This window comes from Pelophylax lessonae, assembly GCF_965119305.1.
Source record: "Pelophylax lessonae genome assembly, chromosome: 5".
In the NCBI taxonomy this organism is placed as follows: domain Eukaryota; kingdom Metazoa; phylum Chordata; class Amphibia; order Anura; family Ranidae; genus Pelophylax; species Pelophylax lessonae.
The window spans coordinates 522,546,119-522,566,654 of NC_138772.1; positions in this window are offsets into that span (position 1 = coordinate 522,546,119).

Sequence of the window (20,536 nt, forward strand, 5' to 3'; positions counted from 1 at the left end):
GCCGATGGATAGGTTTGGGGTGCTGACATCGCAGGCTTCCTGGACAGGTAAGTGTCCTTATATTAAAAGTCAGCAGCTACAGTATTTGTAGCTGCTGACTTTGAGTTTTTTGTCCCCAGGCTGGAACTCCACTTTAAAGCGGAGTTTCACAAAAGTAGAACTTTGCTGATCTGCTTCCTCCCCCCCTCCAGTGCCACATTTGGCACCTTTCAGGAGGGAGGGGGGAGGGGGGAACGGGTACCTGTTTTTGACAGGTACCCTTCCCCACTTCCTGGGAGACAGCACCGCGGCACTGTTCCTCACAAGTTCAGCCCCCTCCTTTTTTTCTCCGCCGCCGGACCAATTACAAAGCGCAGCGCGCTTTGCGCATGTGCAGCACGCTTGACGCATGCGCAGTAGGGAACCAGCAGTGAAGCCGGAAGGATTCACTGCCGGGTTCCCTTACTCTGGGTGGCGGCGGCAACACCCGAGAGCCGATACGTAAATCGGCTTCGGGTGCCGCCATTGCCGGCTCCATGGACAGGTAAGTTCTACTATTTAAAAGTCAGCAGCTACAGTATTTGTAGCTGCTTACTTTTAATTTTTTTAAGGGGGAAGGGGGGCAGAACTCCGCTTTAAGTGTTTTATTGCAAAGGAACAAAAAAGGTTAAGCTCAGGAGAGAGTCAGGGCCTTTAACTAGCAGCATCTAACTGTACATCTATTTTTTTGGGGGGGTTCACTACCGGGTTAAAGCAATATTAAAACCAAAACCAGAAATGTATTATATTGCAGCTTACCAATCATTAGATGTGGTGACTGCATTCGTTTTCTATTTTTCCTTTTTCACCTGGTGATCTGGCCAGTAACTCACCTCCAGTATTAGAGTACCCCCCCCCCCCACTCTGGATGAAGGAGCACAGGGGGGCAACTTTGGGCAGCAGCATTGTCAGTCTTGGGGAGAGAGTGTTAGATGTACTCAGGGCCACTAAGAAGGCAGTACAACCAGCCCTCCTGTACTTGGCCCGGGTCTCATTAGTTAGTTCAAAAGGGGGGCCCAGGCACCTGTTGAGCAGGAGGTCTGGCTGTACTGTCTTATTGCAGACACCGCTCTTCTTCTGCCTCCCCTTGCAGCGTTACCAGCTTCTCCTCTTCTTTCCCCCTCCGGCTGCAGGGGATTGGTTCTAGCAAATGCACCTCTTCCATCTGCTGTCTGGGGCCCCCCTGTGTGGCCCTTTTCCCCCACAGTGTTGCCAACATCCCAACTCTCCTCCGGCAGCTGCTGTGGGCACACAGGGTGATGTTTCAAGATGGAGAGCATTTACTGGCCCATTCCTTTCCTGAATGAACACAGTGAGCGATCAGTACCAATCATTCCTGTGTCCATTCATCACTAAATGTGTTTACTATGCCTCAGTCTCGGAGTGCTTCCTATTCATTCATCTGTGCAGCTGAGGCTACAGGGTAAAGGACTGATAAATCTATGTCCTCAGTTGCCTTCAGACGGGGGTAGGGGGCCCTGTCAGGTAGGCTGTATAGGGCCCCGTGATTTCTACCAGCGGCCCTGGATGTACTAGCAGATTCAAATACACTAACAGATGAAAGCTGAACTCCAGCTCTCTCTCTGTAATCAGTTACAGCAAACAGTTTCTTTCCTTTTGGGATAAAGGTTTTACATAAATAAAAGCGGATCATTGTAAGCACCCCGGTCAGTGTTAAATGGGTTGTCTCACTACTCTGCAACCAGAATTGCTCTTTATTGAACATATGAGTGGTATAATGACAGCAGGTGTCTAAGTTAAACATAGCAGTAGTATTGCAGATCAAATAAGATCTGAAAAGGTGCATACATCATACACAGACAGAAATAATGCAGCAAACACCAGGGCAGCTCATAGAACACAGTACTGTATTTAATAATATTATTATTACATTATACAATGATTTATATAGAGCCAACAGTTTGCGCAGCGCTTTACAATGTAGAGGGGGGACAGTACAGTTCAATACAGAAGGGATAGGAATGTTCATGGAATAGTTTGTCTCAACACTCTTAACTGATACATTTGGAGGAGAGCTTGTTCTTTTTAAATACACCAGACTTACATTACAGGCTGGATCACCAGAAGAAAATAGAAGAAAGAAAGCCTAAAAAAGAAAACAAATGCAGCCATCACATCTAGGAATTGGTAAGTTGCAATATAATAAATGTTCGCTTTTGGGTTTAATACTGCTTTAAAACCGTTTGCTGCCTGCCTAACTGGGAAAATACGTCATATGTTTGGCGTTAAGACCCCGTTCACACAGGGGCGACCCGACTTGCTGGGGCGACCTGTGAAGTCGCGGTGCACAGCACAGACTTCATATAATTGAAGTCAATGCAGGTCGCCCCAAAGTAGTACAGGACCCTTTTTCTAAGCCGGAGCGACTTGTGTCGCTCCTATTAGAACGGGTCCTGTGCTAATCTATGGCAGGCGACCCACGGCGACTTGTCAGGCGACCAAGTTGCGCTAGTGTGAATGGGGACTAAATGCCGGGCTTATGGCTGCAGCTATATGCATAACCCCGGCATTTTCTTTTCCCTCAGGCACCGGACTTTCAGATAAAAGTGATTCCATCCCAGCAGCGCATTTGCCACAGGATTACTTTTAGAAGCGGCTGGAGGGGTGCGCTGATCGCTGAGCCCGGGAAACTATTCCGCGCCACCAGTGGCTTGCTAAAAAAAACGAAAAAAGACATTTTTTTTATTTTTTTTTTAGTTTCCGTTAGAACATTTTGTAAATAAGTAATTTTTCTCCTTCACTGATGTGCGCAGATAAGGCTACACTGATGGGCACTGATGAGGAGGCACTGATAGGCAGCACTGATGATAGATAGATAGATAGATAGATAGATAGATAGATAGATAGATAGATAGATAGATAGATAGATAGATAGATAGATAGATAGATAGATAGATGGCTTTTTTTATCTGTATCTCCGTGGAACTCAGTTCCACCACCTTTGGCTCAGGCCCTCTGCTATCTGCTCACCACTATCACTTGTAAACACAGAAGTCTGGTTTCTGTGTTTACAAGTGACAGATTGTCTCCCAACGGCTGCCACAGATCTGATCTCCTGAGTGTCTGCCACGTTGTGTAGGATGAGGACAAGGGAGATGCAGGTGCCAGGGGTGAAATGCAGATGCTGACAACCCCAGTGGATGATCTCCCCGCAAGTGAGAGAGGCAGAGCCAACTACAGTGTGCAGGGAAGTAACGCATCCCCAAACTCTTCACTCTATTTGTAAACCCCCTGAACTCTGCACTCTGTACATAATGCACTCCGGGTATTTAATGCCTCTTTAAAACCCTCCCACTGTTAGTGAAATTTGTCCACGCCCACTATTTTGTTTTTGGCGCCCAACGTGGGGCACGAGCCCACGACCCTGAGATTTGATGCGGTTTGGAGCCCACTATTTGCGGTTTGGAGCATATATGTGTGTGTGTGTGTGGTGGGGGGCATAGTTGAATTCCTGTACCTATTTGCTGAAAAAAAGTGATAGATAGATAGATAGATAGATAGATAGATAGATAGATAGATAGATAGATAGATAGATAGATAGATAGATAGATAGATAGATAGATAGATAGATAGATAGATAGATAGATAGATAGATAGATAGATAGATAGATAGATAGATAGATAGATAGGATAGATAGATAGATAGATAGATAGATAGATAGATAGATAGATAGATAGATAGATAGATAGATAGATAGATAGATAGATAGATAGATAGATAGATAGATAGATAGATAGATAGATAGATAGATAGATAGATAGATAGATAGATAGATAGATAGATAGATAGATAGATAGATAGATAGATAGATAGATAGATAGATAGATAGAATGTTTAAGGGGTTCTAAGTAATTTTCAAGCAAAAAAATACTGATTGTTTCTTGTAAACAAGAAGTGTCAGAAAAAGACCTGTTTTTTGTGTAATGAAAGGAACCATAAACTGCAAACTGTAATTGCAATATGTAATTAGATCAAAACACATGCTTTACAGTGTTACTAAGCCCAGGAGCCTGCAGTCACTATATCTGCTCTCCCACAGTACACAGAACATGGAAATGCAATTATTTTAGTAACTATAAACTGCTAAATACCTTTTCTCATCAGCTGTATATAGCAGTCTTGTGACTTCTATCAGCATCTGGTTAAAGCTTGTAGGAGGAGTTTTCATTCTCCTCTGATTGTCCGATGAGGCTGCAGGACCCCTGACTCTCTGCCTTGACAGCGCTGATTGGCCCTGTGCTGATCACATGCACTCTCCCAAGAAAAAAAACAAACTCTCTAGCAATGCACACCAAACTGAGCATGTGCAGAGTGCCTCTAAGGCTCTGTTCTGTCAGCAGATGGATCAGGGACAGTGGAAGAAGCGAAGGATCAGAGAAGATAGGATCAAACAGCCTTTTTATACAATGCAGAGGATTAACCTCTTAGGTTCGTATAACAAGCAAGCTTTACTGCATATACAGATTTTAATGTATTGGGTTTAGTAACACTTTAAAGCGGAGTTCCACCCAGTGAACGTTTTTTAATAAAAATACCCCAGGACAGTCAGGGCTAGTACATTCCACAATGGATAGCCTCTGATCTGTCCCAGGTCGCACTTACCTGCAAGAAGAAATACTTACCTTGAAAATGTATTGTCCAGCGCTGCCACCTCAGGTGTGGGCAGCTTGAAGCCAGCTCGATCCTCTTCTGTGTCCTCTTCCGTCTTCTTCGGTCCCACGATGCACTGCACCAGCCCCGCCGTCACTTCCGGTGCCGCAGCATCATCCCCGCACAGCTTCTGGGCATGCCCAGAAGCTGTTTTGCAAGGTATGATGGTGCCCGCACCGGAACTGACGTCGGGGCCGGTGCAGGAGCATTGATTCCTGGGAGCGATGACGTTCAGCTCCCAGGAATCATTGCATGCCAGGAAGTGACGAATCGCCGTGGCCGCCGAGGGAAGGAAGAGGAAGTAAGGTAAGTATATTTTCTTCTAAACCAGGTAAGTAAAAAAAAAAAAAAAAATTGCGATTATCCATTTGTTTTTCAGGTGACCCGGAGCGAGAAGATGGAGGTAAGTATAAAATTAGGGTGGAACTCCACTTTAAGCAGCAGTGTTGGAGATTTTATGGAATCTGGATCATAGTTTATGAGGGTATCCAGTAAAGGATTGCCTATCATCCACTCTCCCTAGGATATGTCAGGATGTGGAAATGAATGTAATAATTTCAGCATCTCCTCATTTCCAACCAATATCCGCCTTCTCCGCTAGATCCAGAAATCTATACTCATCGGCATGCTGGGGGGTCAGCCTCTAGGAAATGAACTGACTCAGCCACCGCTATCACCCCGGCTTTAATCTCCTCGGCGAATGCGTTGTCATCTCTGGAATCCACATCCGGTCGAAATAGCGTTTTCTCTTCCCCACAAAAAAAAAGCTTCCCATTGACTTTGCTAAGGTCAGACCCGCTGCTGCAGAGGGGCGAATCAACCGTCTGAAAGAGACGCATAGAATGAACTCATGCCAGTTTATTTAAATGGAAACATACGCGCTACGAGGGCGAGAAGCCCAGTATTGTGAACTTCCTCGTTGACATGACTGGAGGAAAGGAATGTGCCCTTGAGAGAAAGAGAAGGAGGGGGTGTAGAACTTGCAGGAACTCAGCTGTGGTTTCCAAACTTCTCCTTGAATTCTGGGCCCGAGCCTCCAAAATACAGCAGTCCTTTAAAAATTGGCTCTTGGCAGCCTCCACTTCCCGGCTGCGGCCAAGTTGAAAATCGTCAGCCTGGTGGGGCCATCCTGGTGATTTCATTAGCTCTTATTACTCAGCGTTCTGTAGCAGATGGTCAGTGCGCTCACTTACCCCCCCCCCCACCTCTCTTTTTTTGTCTACGGTCAGGCATGTGTTCTGACAGCTGATCTGTCCCAAGAGATGACAAAGGAAAACAAAATCCATCATGTATAGCAATTTCGTCTCCTTTTCTTTCCCCCGAAAGTTGGGTTACGGTAAGGGCTTCTTTGTAATAAGTAGCTTGCTCACCGCGTAGAACATATGATAGGGTTGTGAGCGCAGTGGGTAATTTGGGTTTCTTCTGATGAAAGCGTGTGTCATTATGCCCTAACTCCTCCACACTTAACCGTCCTCTTTAATCTCGGATATCAAAGCGATACTTTGTGTGTTTCTTTTTTGGCGTAGAGTAAAGTCGTGATTTTAGAAGTGGCTTCCTCCATTTATCTAGGTTGTATCATCTGTGTCAAGGGGCTTCAAAGTGTACAATGGCCTCTCGAGTTTCTTACGCCTTGTCACCTGACATTCGCCACCTGTCTGAGCCATTGTGTCTCCGAATACCTGATGGATAGCTTACAGAAATCTCACTTTCCCGAACACAACTAAGTCCGTTTTTTTTTTTTTTTTTTTTTAAAGGTTAATTGCAAAACGCAAGTAAAATTATTGCCCAAATTGTTGGCCAGGAAACATTGTAACTGTAACATAATTACTAGATTGTACGGAGATTTAGGAGTGCTCATGGGTGGTACTGCAGCCTCCTGCCACCCATTCTGAGTGCCTGATTATTTAGTTATTGTTTAATTAGCAATGATGTCATTGGTTTCTAGTGAATGGATAGGCTGCATTCTCAGTGATGTCACTGGTCTCTAGTGAATGGATAGGCTGCATTCTCAGTGATGTCACCGGTCTCTAATGAATGGATAGGCTGCATTCTCAGTGATGTCACCAGTCTCTAATGAATGGATAGGCTGCATTCTCAGTGATGTCTCCAGTCTCTTCTGAATGGATAGGCTGCATTCTCAGTGATGTCACCAGTCTCTAATGAATGGATAGGCTACATTCTCAGTGATGTCATTGGTCTCCTGTGAATGGATAGGCTGCATTCTCAGTGATGTCATTGGTCTCTTCTGAATGGATAGGCTGCATTCTCAGTGATGTCATTGGTCTCCTGTGAATGGATAGGCTGCATTCTCAGTGATGTCATTGGTCTCCTGTGAATGGATAGGCTGCATTCTCAGTGATGTCATTGGTCTCCTGTGAATGGATAGGCTACATTCTCAGTGATGTCATTGGTCTCCTGTGAATGGATAGGCTACATTCTCAGTAATGTCATTGGTCTCCTGTGAATGGATATGCTACATTCTCAGTGATGTCATTGGTCTCTTCTGAATGGATAGGCTGCATTCTCAGTGATGTCATTGGTCTCCTGTGAATGGATAGGCTACATTCTCAGTAATGTCATTGGTCTCCTGTGAATGGATATGCTACATTCTCAGTGTGGTCACCGGTCTCTTGTGATTGGATAAGTTCCATTATCAGTGATGTTATTGGTCTCTTGTAAATGGATAGGCTACATTCTCAGTAATGTCATTGGTCTCCTGTGAATGGATAAGCTACATTCTCAGTGATGTCATTGGTCTCTTGTGACTGGATAGACTGAATTCTCAGTGAGGTCACTGGTCTCTTGTGATTGGATAAGTTCCATTATCAGTGATGTCATTGGTCTCTTGTAATGGATAGGTTACATTCTCAGTGATGTCACCAATAATTTGAACTAAGAGGACAAAGGCACTTTAGCACAGCTTCGGTGTTACCTGGATGGTATAACCACTGTCACTGACTCATTGTTGTCTGAAGGTTCTGTTTATCTGGCACTGAAACAATTGTCACTTTAAATGTATTCATTTGGTCCTCGTGAATTTGGCCAGAATTTATTGGGAAGTTACAAAACAGAATGGTGTGTGAAAATGGTTTGCACATAATTATAGACAACATCTGGAAAGTCAGCCTGACCTACATGATCTCATATTACTGTCTGCTCTATTTTTATAGCTGTTAATTGGGTTCCGTTATGTAATGTAACAAAACAATGAACAGTTCTAGTTTGGTCAGAGAGTGCTATGGGGAAGGACACTTTCACTGGTGACATTATTTTTGGTGAAGGTAAAGGATTCAGCAATCAGTTAAAAAAAACAATTATGAGGAACACTATCAGCAAAATACACTGGAGACCAATGACATCACTGAGAATGCAGCCTATCCATTCACTGGAGACCAATGACATCACTGAGAATGCAGCCTATCCATTCAGAAGAGACCAGTGACATCACTGAGAATGCAGCCTATCCGTTCACTAGAGACCAATGACATCACTGAGAATGCAGCCTATCCATTCATTAGAGACCAATGACATCACTGAGAATGCAGCCTATCCATTCACTAGAGACCGGTGACATCACTGAGAATGCAGCCTATCCATTCACTAGAGACTGGTGACATCACTGAGAATGCAGCCTATCCATTCACTGGAGACCAATGACATCACTGAGAATGCAGCCTATCCATTCATTAGAGACCAATGACATCACTGAGAATGCAGCCTATCCATTCACTAGAGACCAATGACATCACTGAGAATGCAGCCTATCCATTCACTAGAGACCGGTGACATCACTGAGAATGCAGCCTATCCATTCACTGGAGACCAATGACATCACTGAGAATGCAGCCTATCCATTCATTAGAGACCAATGACATCACTAAGAATGAAACCTATCCATTCACTAGAGACCAATGACATCACTGAGAATGCAGCCTATCCATTCACTAGAGACCAATGACATCACTGAGAATGCAGCCTATCCATTCACTGGAGACCAATGACATCACTGAGAATGCAGCCTATCCATTCACTAGAGACCAGTGACATCACTGAGAATGCAGCCTATCCATTCATTAGAGACCGGTGACATCACTGAGAATGCAGCCTATCCATTCACTACAGACCAATGACATCACTGAGAATGCAGCCGATCCATTCACTAGAGACCAATGACATCACTGAGAATGCAACCTATCCATTCACTAGAGACCAATGACATCACTGAGAATGCAGCCTATCCATTCACTAGAGACCAATGATATCACTGAGAATGCAGCCTATCCATTCACTAGAGACCAATGACATCACTGAGAATGCAGCCTATCCATTCACTAGAGACCAATGACATCACTGAGAATGCAGCCTATCCATTCACTAGAGACCGGTGACATCACTGAGAATGCAGCCTATCCATTCACTAGAGACCAATGACATCACTGAGAATGCAGCCTATCCATTCACTAGAGACCAATGACATCACTGAGAATGCAGCCTATCCATTCACTAGAGACCAATGACATCACTGAGAATGCAGCCTATCCATTCACTAGAGACCAATGACATCACTGAGAATGCAGCCTATCCATTCACTATAGACTGGTGACATCACTGAGAATGCAGCCTATCCATTCACTATAGACCAATGACATCACTGAGAATGCAGCCTATCCATTCACTAGAGACCGGTGACATCACTGAGAATGAAACCTATCCATGTACTGGAACCAAGTGACATCGGTAAAAATGCAGCCCATCCATTCAGAGTCCCTAGCCCCATGTAAGTGACAATCAGAACTTCTTAGAGGCTACACATGGCTCCTTCTCCTCAGTGGGTGGACGTAGTGGTCAGGGAGTGAACGGGAGGCGGGTAGAAGCAGCAGGGGGATGCTATTTAAGTGAACCCGTTGCTGTGAACTGCATTAGTAAAGCACAGGTTCACTTTAACATCATCATGCGTGTTTCTGAGTATGATGACATCCTTATCTCATGTTTCTTTGTAACTTCTCCTTCCACTTGGCTTGCAGATCTCCCAGGCTCAGAAGTTGGTGTTCCCATAACGGCAGATTAGTAGTACCAATAAAGCTTCCAAGCTGCAGTCAGGGCCGTCTTTAACACAGGGCAAAAGGGGCAGCTGCCCTGGGCCCAGCCATTGTTGTGGGGCCCAAAGCAGCTGCCCCTTGAGCCCGCACTGCCCACAAATAGTTGATAAGTGCATTTGGTAGGGCCCAAGAAAATATTTGCCCAGGGTCCAATCAATACTAAAGACGGCCCTGGCTGCAGTACAGCTACACCTGGAGAAATAACAGAACCTCTGGGCAGACAGGCCCTGCTCCTCCTATGGAGTTCATGGCTTATTTTCCAGTTTTGATTGGAGCTTAGCTTCATTCTTACCAGAAAAATAAAATTGAGACAAACGTCTCCGGTATGGAATAGGTCACGCTGAAGTGGTTTGCGTGATGAATAGTCATGAAGGAAATAATGAATATAAATGCAGCCTAGTTGGTGTGAGGGACTTTCAAGGCACCAATATAAATGAGACATGGCCATGCTGCAATAACACGCTCACACCAACTGGGGGAGCATATTGGGTGCAGGCGCTTACAGGGGTCAGAAAACTATGGAGGTCCATCTTAAAGCTAGCTACAATTTTATGTCGTCTTTTTTTTTTTTAATAAAAATGTATGCATAGTGGGGAAGTGTTGTAAATCCATTTTACTGGATGTCTTTGTCCCCATGCAGGATATTACCCCTCACTTCCTGTATAGGTGACTACACAGAATGAGCATGTGAGGAGGAAATCATAGTTTTCATTAGCATACTATTCATCAATTCTGGGTGTATCCAATAATGTGTCCCCAGTTGCAAACGTTTTATTGCAGAAGAGACAACGTCATGTCTGAAAAAAGTCTATCTGCTCATAATTTTTTCATTTTAAAGCAGTGTTGCTCATCCTTTTTTTTTTTTTCATTTGTAACACCCTGTAGAAGTATGAAAAATCTCAAGCCACCCCAGTCTAAAATGTAAAAAACTTACATGTTAATTTAGGAATGAGAAACCTGAGCCTGGGACAATAAATACAAATCATCTTCACATCAGAGGTCCCCTTTACATCAGCGCTCCCCCCCCCCCCCCATTCCCATTAGAGGTCCACCTCCCATCCCATCCGAGCAGAGCAGCCATCAGAAATGTTGGGGCCCCTTACACAGCTTTAGGCCTGGGCCCCTCCGGGCCTGACCACCAACATTCCGCAGGGCCCGCCCTCTGATCGTCCCACCAAATCCGCCCACTGGCCATCCCACGAGTCCTTCAGTGCACCCACTTCTATTTTAACACTCTTACAACCTATTACATGAAAATGAATCCAATCCAGCATAGAGACATCCCCATATATTCAGCAAAGAGACATCCCTATCCGGTAAAGAGACGGCCTCATAAATTCAGCAAAGTGACATCCAAATCCAACAAAGAAATAGCCTTATATATTCAGCAAAGTGGCATTCCCAATCCAACAAAGAAATAGCCTTATATATTCAGCAAAGTGGCATCCCAATCCAACAAAGAAATAGCCTTATATATTCAGCAAAGTGTCATCCCAATCCAGTAAAGAGACAGCCTCATATATATTCAGAAAAGACACTTCCCAATCCAGTAAAGAGACGGCCTCATATTCAGCAAAGATACATCCCAATCCAGCAAAGAGACATCCCTTCAGCTGCATCGGCTAACTCTGCAGCTGCCCTGCTTAGCAATTGCTAGTTACTACAGCAGCAACAACTCGGTCTCGTTGGTGGGGGCTTGGGCGGCCGGGCCCCTCGGAACACCTGGGCCCCCTACATGTGTATGGGCTGTCCCCCCCTGATGGCTGCCCTGCATCCGAGGTCCGTCTTAACATTAGAGGTCCACCATCTTATCAGAGGTCCTCCACCACATCAGATTCACCCCTGCACATCTGAGCCACCCTTCACATGAGAGCTCCTCCATCACATCCGAGGTCCTTTACACCGTCACATCAGAGGTCCAACATCACATCAGAGTCCACCCTTCACATCAGAGGCTTAATATTAAATCAGAGCCCCCCCCCCCCCCATCACATAAGAGTCCCTTCCTCACATGTGAGGTCCCCCAACACACCCGAGGTCCATCTTCTTTACATTAGAGGTCCACCATCACATCAGAGGTCCTCCACCACATCAAAGTCCTCCCTTCACACCAGAGGCCCCCCATCACACCAGAGGCCCCCCATCACACCAGAGGCCCCCCATCACATCAGAGGTTTCCCATCATGTCAGAGGTCCACCCATCAAATCATAGGCCTACCCGCTTCATGGCAACTAACGATACTGATTCAGGGTAAATTGGGCTCACAGCACTTCAGGGGAACTCAGATGGGACCCTGGTTGAGAATCACTGTTTTAAAGAATATGAAAAGGTAAATTTATTTATTTTATTTTTTTTTTTTTATAGAGGTAGGATTGGAAAACCTGCTAGGTTTTTATTTTTATCTTTGTTCCTCTTAGGGAGACTCACCATCTCTATTGTTTTACTTTTTCGAAACCCAGAGTGAAAAAAAATTCCAAATTTTTCATGTTGTCACCGGACAGTTGGAAGGAAAACCTAGTTCTGGTGACCCAGGTGAAAACCAAGGATTCCCTTATTTTTGATGGATTTCTTTTTACTTCCTGTTTTGGCAATGGGACAGGAAGTGAAGAGAAATTTCCACAATGGGACTGATAGCAAAAACCTTTACTGGGGTTATGACCCTCAAAATGGAAGCAAATGCCTTTTAGTTCTACTTTAAAGTAAAGTTCTGCTTTAAACATTGTTTTTTTTATAGCTGTCTGAAGTTCAGCTTTCTAGAATTCCATTATTTATTCAGATATATCCGACTTCTACAGCAAACCTGAAAGAGGGAAAAAGAGGAGAGAACATCTTATTGCTAATCACGTCCATCTCCACCGCCATCATTTTGTTAAGAGCTCTTCTCCATGGTTCAATACTTCTGTCATTGGCCTTGATGGTGCCTTGATGGTTCCCCTGTGTCCACAGACATCCCGTCCAGACTCCGCCACAAAAAGGTCATGTCATGACTAGAGGTCGGATGTCAGCAGGTTGCACTATTCTGGCTCTGCAGGATGATGGCACAAAAGGAAATGTGTCATTTTACATTCAGAATCCTCCCCTAGACTATCACCAGTTGGATGACCTTGGCATTGCTTGTTGATGTGCTTCGGGTGTTTACAAGGACAAACCGTGCAAGCGCGGAGATAGACTAAGAATTCTCTGCCCTCTTGAACATGTTGGATTGTTAGACATTAGATATTCTGAAGCCTGTGGGTCCATTTCATTATTGCATAAATAAAGGATCTGTTGAGTGGTGGATTAGGCGGGCATGAAAAAGCTTAAAGTGCTGCTCGAAGCTGAAGGTTAGATGTATCCCTGCCAATGCTCAGAAGATTGGAGCAATTGTCAGAATCACTCATCCAGAAGTGTCAAACTATATGGCAAAAGACGGTGCTCAAACCAGCCCGATGCTAAGGAAGATACGTGGCCTCTGCCAGCGCCGCTCCGGCCACGTATCCTGATGTTTCACCCCACCCCATGGGGCTTCCCACCCCATGCTAAGAAAGATACGTGGCCTCAGCCAGCACCGCTCCGGCCACGTATCCTGGTGTTTCACCCCACCCCATGCTAAGAAAGATACGTGGCCTCAGCCAGCGCCGCTCCGGCCACGTATCCTGGTGTTTCACCCCACCCCATGGGGCTAGGTCACTGAACATTAGGCAGATGGGAGGCAGTAAAAGCAGGCAGTTGAACCTTGGTTTTCTCTCCAGATTGCCCACCCAAAGAACAGGGATGACCTCAGTTCGAAGCTGAAGGTTAGATGTATCCCTGCCAATGCTCAGAAGATGGGAGCAATTGTCAGAATCACTCATCCAGAAGTGTCAAACTATATGGCAAAAGATGGTGCTCAAACCAGCCCGATGCTAAGGAAGATACGTGGCCTCAGCCAGCGCCGCTCCGGCCACGTATCCTGGTGTTTCACCCCACCCCATGGGGCTACCCACCCCATGCTAAGAAAGATACGTGGCCTCAGCCAGCGCCGCTCCGGCCACGTATCCTGGTGTTTCACCCCACCCCATGGGGCTACCCACCCCATGCTAAGAAAGATACGTGGCCTCAGCCAGCGCCGCTCCGGCCACGTATCCTGGTGTTTCACCCCACCCCATGGGGCTAGGTCACTGAACATTAGGCAGATGGGAGGCAAGGAGGCAGTAAAAGCAGGCAGTTGAACCTTGGTTTTCTCTCCAGATCGCCCACCCAAAGAACAGGGATGACCTCAGTTCGAAGCTGAAGGTTAGATGTATCCCTGCCAATGCTCAGAAGATGGGAGCAATTGTCAGAATCACTCATCCAGAAGTGTCAAACTATATGGCAAAAGACGGCGCTCAAACCAGCCCGATGCTAAGGAAGATACGTGGCCTCAGCCAGCGCCGCTCCGGCCACGTATCCTGATGTTTCACCCCACCCCATGGGGCTACCCACCCCATGCTAAGAAAGATACGTGGCCTCAGCCAGCGCCGCTCCGGCCACGTATCCTGGTGTTTCACCCCACCCCATGGGGCTACCCACCCCATGCTAAGAAAGATACGTGGCCTCAGCCAGCGCCGCTCCGGCCACGTATCCTGGTGTTTCACCCCACCCCATGGGGCTAGGTCACTGAACATTAGGCAGATGGGAGGCAAGGAGGCAGTAAAAGCAGGCAGTTGAACCTTGGTTTTCTCTCCAGATCGCCCACCCAAAGAACAGGGATGACCTCAGTTCGAAGCTGAAGGTTAGATGTATCCCTGCCAATGCTCAGAAGATGGGAGCAATTGTCAGAATCACTCATCCAGAAGTGTCAAACTATATGGCAAAAGAGGGCGCTCAAACCAGCCCGATGCTAAGGACGATACGTGGCCTCAGCCAGCGCCGCTCCGGCCACGTATTCTGATGTTTCACCCCGACGCATGGGGCTAGGTCACATAGAATTAGGAGGATGGGAGGCCAGGAGGCAGTAAAAGCAGGCAGTTGAACCATGATTTTCTCACCAGATCGCCCACCCAAAGAACAGGGATGACCTCAGTTCGAAGCTGAAGGTTAGATGTATCCCTGCCAATGCTCAGAAGATTGGAGCAATTGTCATAATCACTCATGCAGAAGTGTCAAACTATATGGCAAAAGAAGGCGCTCAAACCAGCCCGATGCTAAGGAAGATACGTGGCCTCAGCCAGCGCCGCTCTGGCCACGTCCCCTGATGTTTCACCCCACCCACCAGGGCTAGGCTAGGTAAAAGCAGGCAGTTGAACCATGGTTTTCTCACCAGATCGCCCACCCAAAGAACAGGGGTGACCTCAGTCATGTTAAAACTTATCAAGGCTTTCAGTAGGTACAGTGCATTGCGAAAGTATTTGGCCCCCTTGAACTTTTCGACCTTTTGCCACATTTCAGGCTTCAAACATAAAGATATAAAACTGTAATTTTTTGTGAAGAATCAACAACAAGTGGGACACAATCATGAAGTGGAACGAAATTTATTGGATATTTCAAACTTTGTTAACAAATAAAAAACTGAAAAATTGGGCGTGCAAAATTATTCAGCCCCTTTACTTTCAGTGCAGCAAACTCTCTCCAGAAGTTCAGTGAGGATCTCTGAATGATCCAATGTTGACCTAAATGACTAATGATGATAAATAGAATCCACCTGTGTGTAATCAAGTCTCCGTATAAATGCACCTGCACTGTGATAGTCTCAGTGGTCCGTTTAAAGCGCAGAAAGCATCATGAAGAACAATTTTTTGTTGATTCTTCAAAAAAAATTACAGTTTTATATCTTTATGTTTGAAGCCTGAAATGTGGCAAAAGATCGAAAAGTTCAAGGGGGCCGAATACTTTCTCAATGCACTGTATATAAAATCACTTTGCCTTTCAGGTCAGCCTCCTTGGTGCCCTGGAAACAGATACATGAGGGCTCTGCAGGGGTGGAGTCTCTTTTATTTTTTCAATACAGTATGGGGGGGAAATAGCAGAAGAATTGATCAGTCAGAGGAGGGGGTGGCTAGTAGGGATGATCGAACGGTTCGGGTCGACCATCGGTTCGGCCCGAACATTGGGTGTTCGAGGTTCGGCCGAATTTAGAACTTTTTGCCCAAAAAGTTCGGAATTCGGCAACCAGAACCGCCCAAAATGCAATGCTTCAGGAAATGGGCTTTAAAAGCCCGTGATTGGACCAGAACCATTAGCAAAAGCCAATTGAGGGGGCAGGAGAATGCTAGGAATGTGATTGGAGTGACTAGGGGGTCCCTAGACCAATCATTAGTGAATACGCCCCCCAGTATATAAGATCGCCCCCGCCATATTCCCAGCATTGTTATACTGGACATGGAAGAGAGTGGAAGCAGTTCTGTTAATTTTACTTTAAAAGTGTCATTTAGCTATTTTTAGTGTGAGGAAAGGGATATCTAGTGTAGTTAGAGTGCTCCTTTACACTTAAGTTAGCTTCAAAAATTTAGTTTCTGTAGGGAAAGTGTTAAGTGTCAAGGGACCGTAGTGTAGTGTAGGGTTAACTGACAGTGACTGCTATGGCAGGGTGACAAAACCCTTCCATAGCAGGGTGACCGCTATAGAGAAATGATCATTTCTCTGTGTTGCTTCGGCACAGGCATATGGCTTCTCACCAGCAAGCATTTTTTATGCTGCAGGGGCTGCCACTGCCAGTGTTTTTTTGAGGACATGTTTGATGTCAGACATGACATCTGAATATGTGTATAGGGGGAATATATAGACATATATGTCTGAATATATACCCCTAGACATATATAGGTGTGATAGTAGCAGAAATAAATGCTTGCGCTAATGAAATCATTTACAGTAATATATTTCTGCTACTATCACACCTATATATGTCTAGGGGTATATATTCAGACATATATGCCTATATATACACCCTATACACATGTTCAGATGTTTTGCCTGCCTCAAAAGAACCCCAAAAAATGCCGAAAAAAACGCTAGCGTCAAAAAAAAAAATGCCCAGGTGTGTTTTTGCTGGCATTTTTTGGGGAATTTTGGAGGCAGGCAAAACATCAGAACTTGTGCACAGTACCACTATACACAAGTTCAGATGTTTTTCCTGACTGCAAAGAACCCAAAAAAATGCCTTCTATTAAACCGGCAAGGTGTTACAGCAGAGAAGCCATATTCCTGTGCTTAAAGTTTTCTAATACAAACGATCTTTTTTTTTCTGGTTCTGGACATGCTACAGACCTGAAACTTCACATGTACACCTTTTAGACCCCCCAGACACAAAATCACACAAAAAAAAGTTCTTAAAAATTGTCATTTTTGATAAAAAAGCCAATTATTGAAAAATTAAAAAAAAAAAAAAAAAAAGAGATTTTTTGATTTTTACTTTGGATTTAGTGTCTGGGGGGTCTAAAAAGTGTGCATGTGAAGTTTCAGGTCTGTAGCATGTCCAGAACCAGAAAAAAAAAGATCGTTTGTATTAGAAAACTTTAAGCACAGGAATATGGCTTCTCTGCTGTAACACCTTGCCGGTTTAATAGAAGGCATTTTTTTGGGTTCTTTGCAGTCAGGAAAAACATCTGAACTTGTGTATAGTGGTACTGTGCACAAGTTCTGATGTTTTGCCTGCCTCCAAAATTCCCCAAAAAATGCCAGCAAAAACACACCTGGGCATTTTTTTTTTTGACGCTAGCGTTTTTTTCGGCATTTTTTGGGGTTCTTTTGAGGCAGGCAAAACATCTGAACATGTGTATAGGGTGTATATATAGGCATATATGTCTGAATATATACCCCTAGACATATATAGGTGTGATAGTAGCAGAAATATATTACTGTAAATGATTTCATTAGCGCAAGCATTTATTTCTGCTACTATCACACCTATATATGTCTAGGGGTATATATTCAGACATATATGCCTATATATCCCCCCTATACACAAGTTCAGATGTTTTTCCTGACTGCAAAGAACCCAAAAAAATGCCTTCTATTAAACCGGCAAGGTGTTACAGCAGAGAAGCCATATTCCTGTGCTTAAAGTTTTCTAATACAAACGATCTTTTTTTTTCTGGTTCTGGACATGCTACAGACCTGAAACTTCACAGGTACACCTTTTAGACCCCCCAGATACTAAATCCAAAGTAAAAATAAAAAAAAAATCTCTTTTTTTTTTTTTTTAATTTTTCAATAATTGGCTTTTTTTTATCAAAAATGACAATTTTTAAGAACTTTTTTTTTGTGTGATTTTGTGTCTGGGGGGGTCTAAAAGGTGTACCTGTGAAGTTTCAGCTCTGTAGCATGTCCAGAACCAGAAAAAAAGATCATATAGGTGTTAAAGGAGGGTCCCACATCCCTGTTCTACTGAAAAATTATCTTTTTTTTTTTTCATGGTTCTGGACATGCTACAGAGCTGAAACTTCACATGCACACCTTTTAGACCCCCCAGATACTAAATCCAAAGTAAAAATCAAAAACATCTCTCTTTTTTTTTTTTTTTTTAATTTTTCAATAATTGGCTTTTTTATCAAAAATGACAATTTTTAAGAACTTTTTTTTGTGTGATTAATAGTTAATGGGGCATGACCCAGAACCCTAGGCACTTTTTAGGGGCATTTATTGGGTTTTAGGGCTTAAAAATGGTGTTTTTTGATTACAGAAGTTCGGGTCCCATTGATTTCAATGGGGTTCTGAAATCCGGGCCGAACTTTCGTGAAGTTCGGGTGTTCTGGTCGAACCGAACTTTTCAAAAGTTCGATCATCCCTAGTGGCTAGTACCAAAAAGCAATGTCTTAGGCTGGCCATACAGTGATTTTTTTTTTTTTTTTTTTCGTTTAGCCTGCAGATTCTTCCATCCACACTGGAAATGGGGGGATGTATTCCTCTGTGGAGCTATCATTTTCTGAAAGCTGCTGGTGGCTGTCTGAATACCCAAACAGCAGCTGTATCTGATTGGATGTATCCGTTATTCGGCGACCGTTTTCTGGCCATCTCTTCTGCTTTTTTAGTTGAAGGACCTCCGGTGGTGGGAGCCAACAGGGTCACCTATGAAGGTAACTTCAGCTGGTTCATCAAGAACCATCAAAATTCGCACAGTGTATGGCCAGTCTAAGGCCCCATTAACACTGTGATTTTGCTTGAAAATCGCCCACCTAAATTGCGAGCAGGAATATGAGCTTCCACTGCGCAAAGTGTGAATGGGGCCTAAGTGTCATTATCATTGATGTTTAGAAAAGGTGCAGGTACTCCCCTTTTGAGTCACTCCTTGTCTACGCCCCTACCCACCTCTGAGCACTGTTCCTTGGTTCCACTCCCTACCTACTGCCCAATACTACCCCTTTTAGAGAATATAGAACCAAGAATAATTTTGTGGTGTTAACCACTTGCCGACCGCCGACCGCCGCCCGACTATATACGGCGGCTGTCAGCCCCTCCCAGGCAAAGTGACGTACCGGTACGTCACTAGCCTGGGAGCCAATAGGGGGCAACCGCTCATTCCCTATGCAGCCCGCGCGTGTGACCGGCGGATATCGGGTGGATCGCGATCGTCGGGTGGAGAGGGAGAAAGGCAGGCGGCTAATGTAAACAAAGCCGCCTGTCATTCTCCCCTGTGTAACAGCACAGATCATACGGTCCTGCTATGTAGGACCAGTGATCTCTGCTGTTACACACACGGCCACATCCAATCACAGTTAGAAGCACGGACCTAGGGACACACTTAACCCCTCCCTCTCCAATAAAGTTAACCCCTTCCCTCCCAGTGTCTTTTTTGCAGTAACAGTGCATATATATAGCACTGATTACTGCAGTAATGTCACTGGTACCCCCAAAAGTGTCGAAAATGTCAGTCAAGGGTCCGATCCGTCCGCCGCAATGTCGCAGTCCCGCAAGAAAAATCGCAGATCGCCGCCATTACCGTTAAAAAAAAAAAAAAACAATAAAAATGATAAAAATCTTTCCCTTAGTTAGTAAACGCAATAACTTTTGCGCAAACCAATCAAAATACGCTTATTGTGATTTTTTTTACCAAACATATGTAGCAGAAAACAAATTGGCCTAAAATGTTAAAAAAATTTGATTTTTAAATTTTTTGGGGGGGGGGAATTTCATATAAAAAAATGTGAAAAATATTGTTATTTTTGCAAAATTGTCGCTCTTTTTTTGTTTATAGCGCATGATCAAAAAATCGTACAGGTGATCAAATACCACCAAAAGAAAGCTCTGTTTGTGGGGAAAAAAAAGGACGTCAAATTCATTTGGGTAAAGCGTTGCACGACCGCGCAATTGTCCGTTAAATTCACGCAGTGCCGAATCGCAAAATAGGCCCTGGTCAGGAAGGGGGTAAAATCTTCCAGGGCTTAAGTGGTTAAGGTATTTGTATGTAATTTGTTAAGGATTACATACAAAGGCAGTAAAATGATCTCCTGCAGCCAGCAACAATAGAACCCCCAAGCAACAGTAGATCCACCCCAGCAACAATAGATCTCCCTAGATCTAACACCCCTTGCCATTATATACATTCAGTGCTGGAGGTGCCAGAACTGCGTTCCCTCACGTTCCCGCTGAAAAAAAAGCTCCGTTATTATTTATCCCATCCAGACGGATCACATAGCTTTAGGTGAACATTTGAGAAGAGGTCCACTTCATTGGGGGGGTCTCTACCTACCTCTGATCTCCTTGTAGATGAATAATTCACCATTTCCTAAGTACATTTCTAAAACCGACTTGAAATATTTCTCACACCCCAGAAAATTCTTTACATTTTAATAGATAAATCAGCCAAGCTGG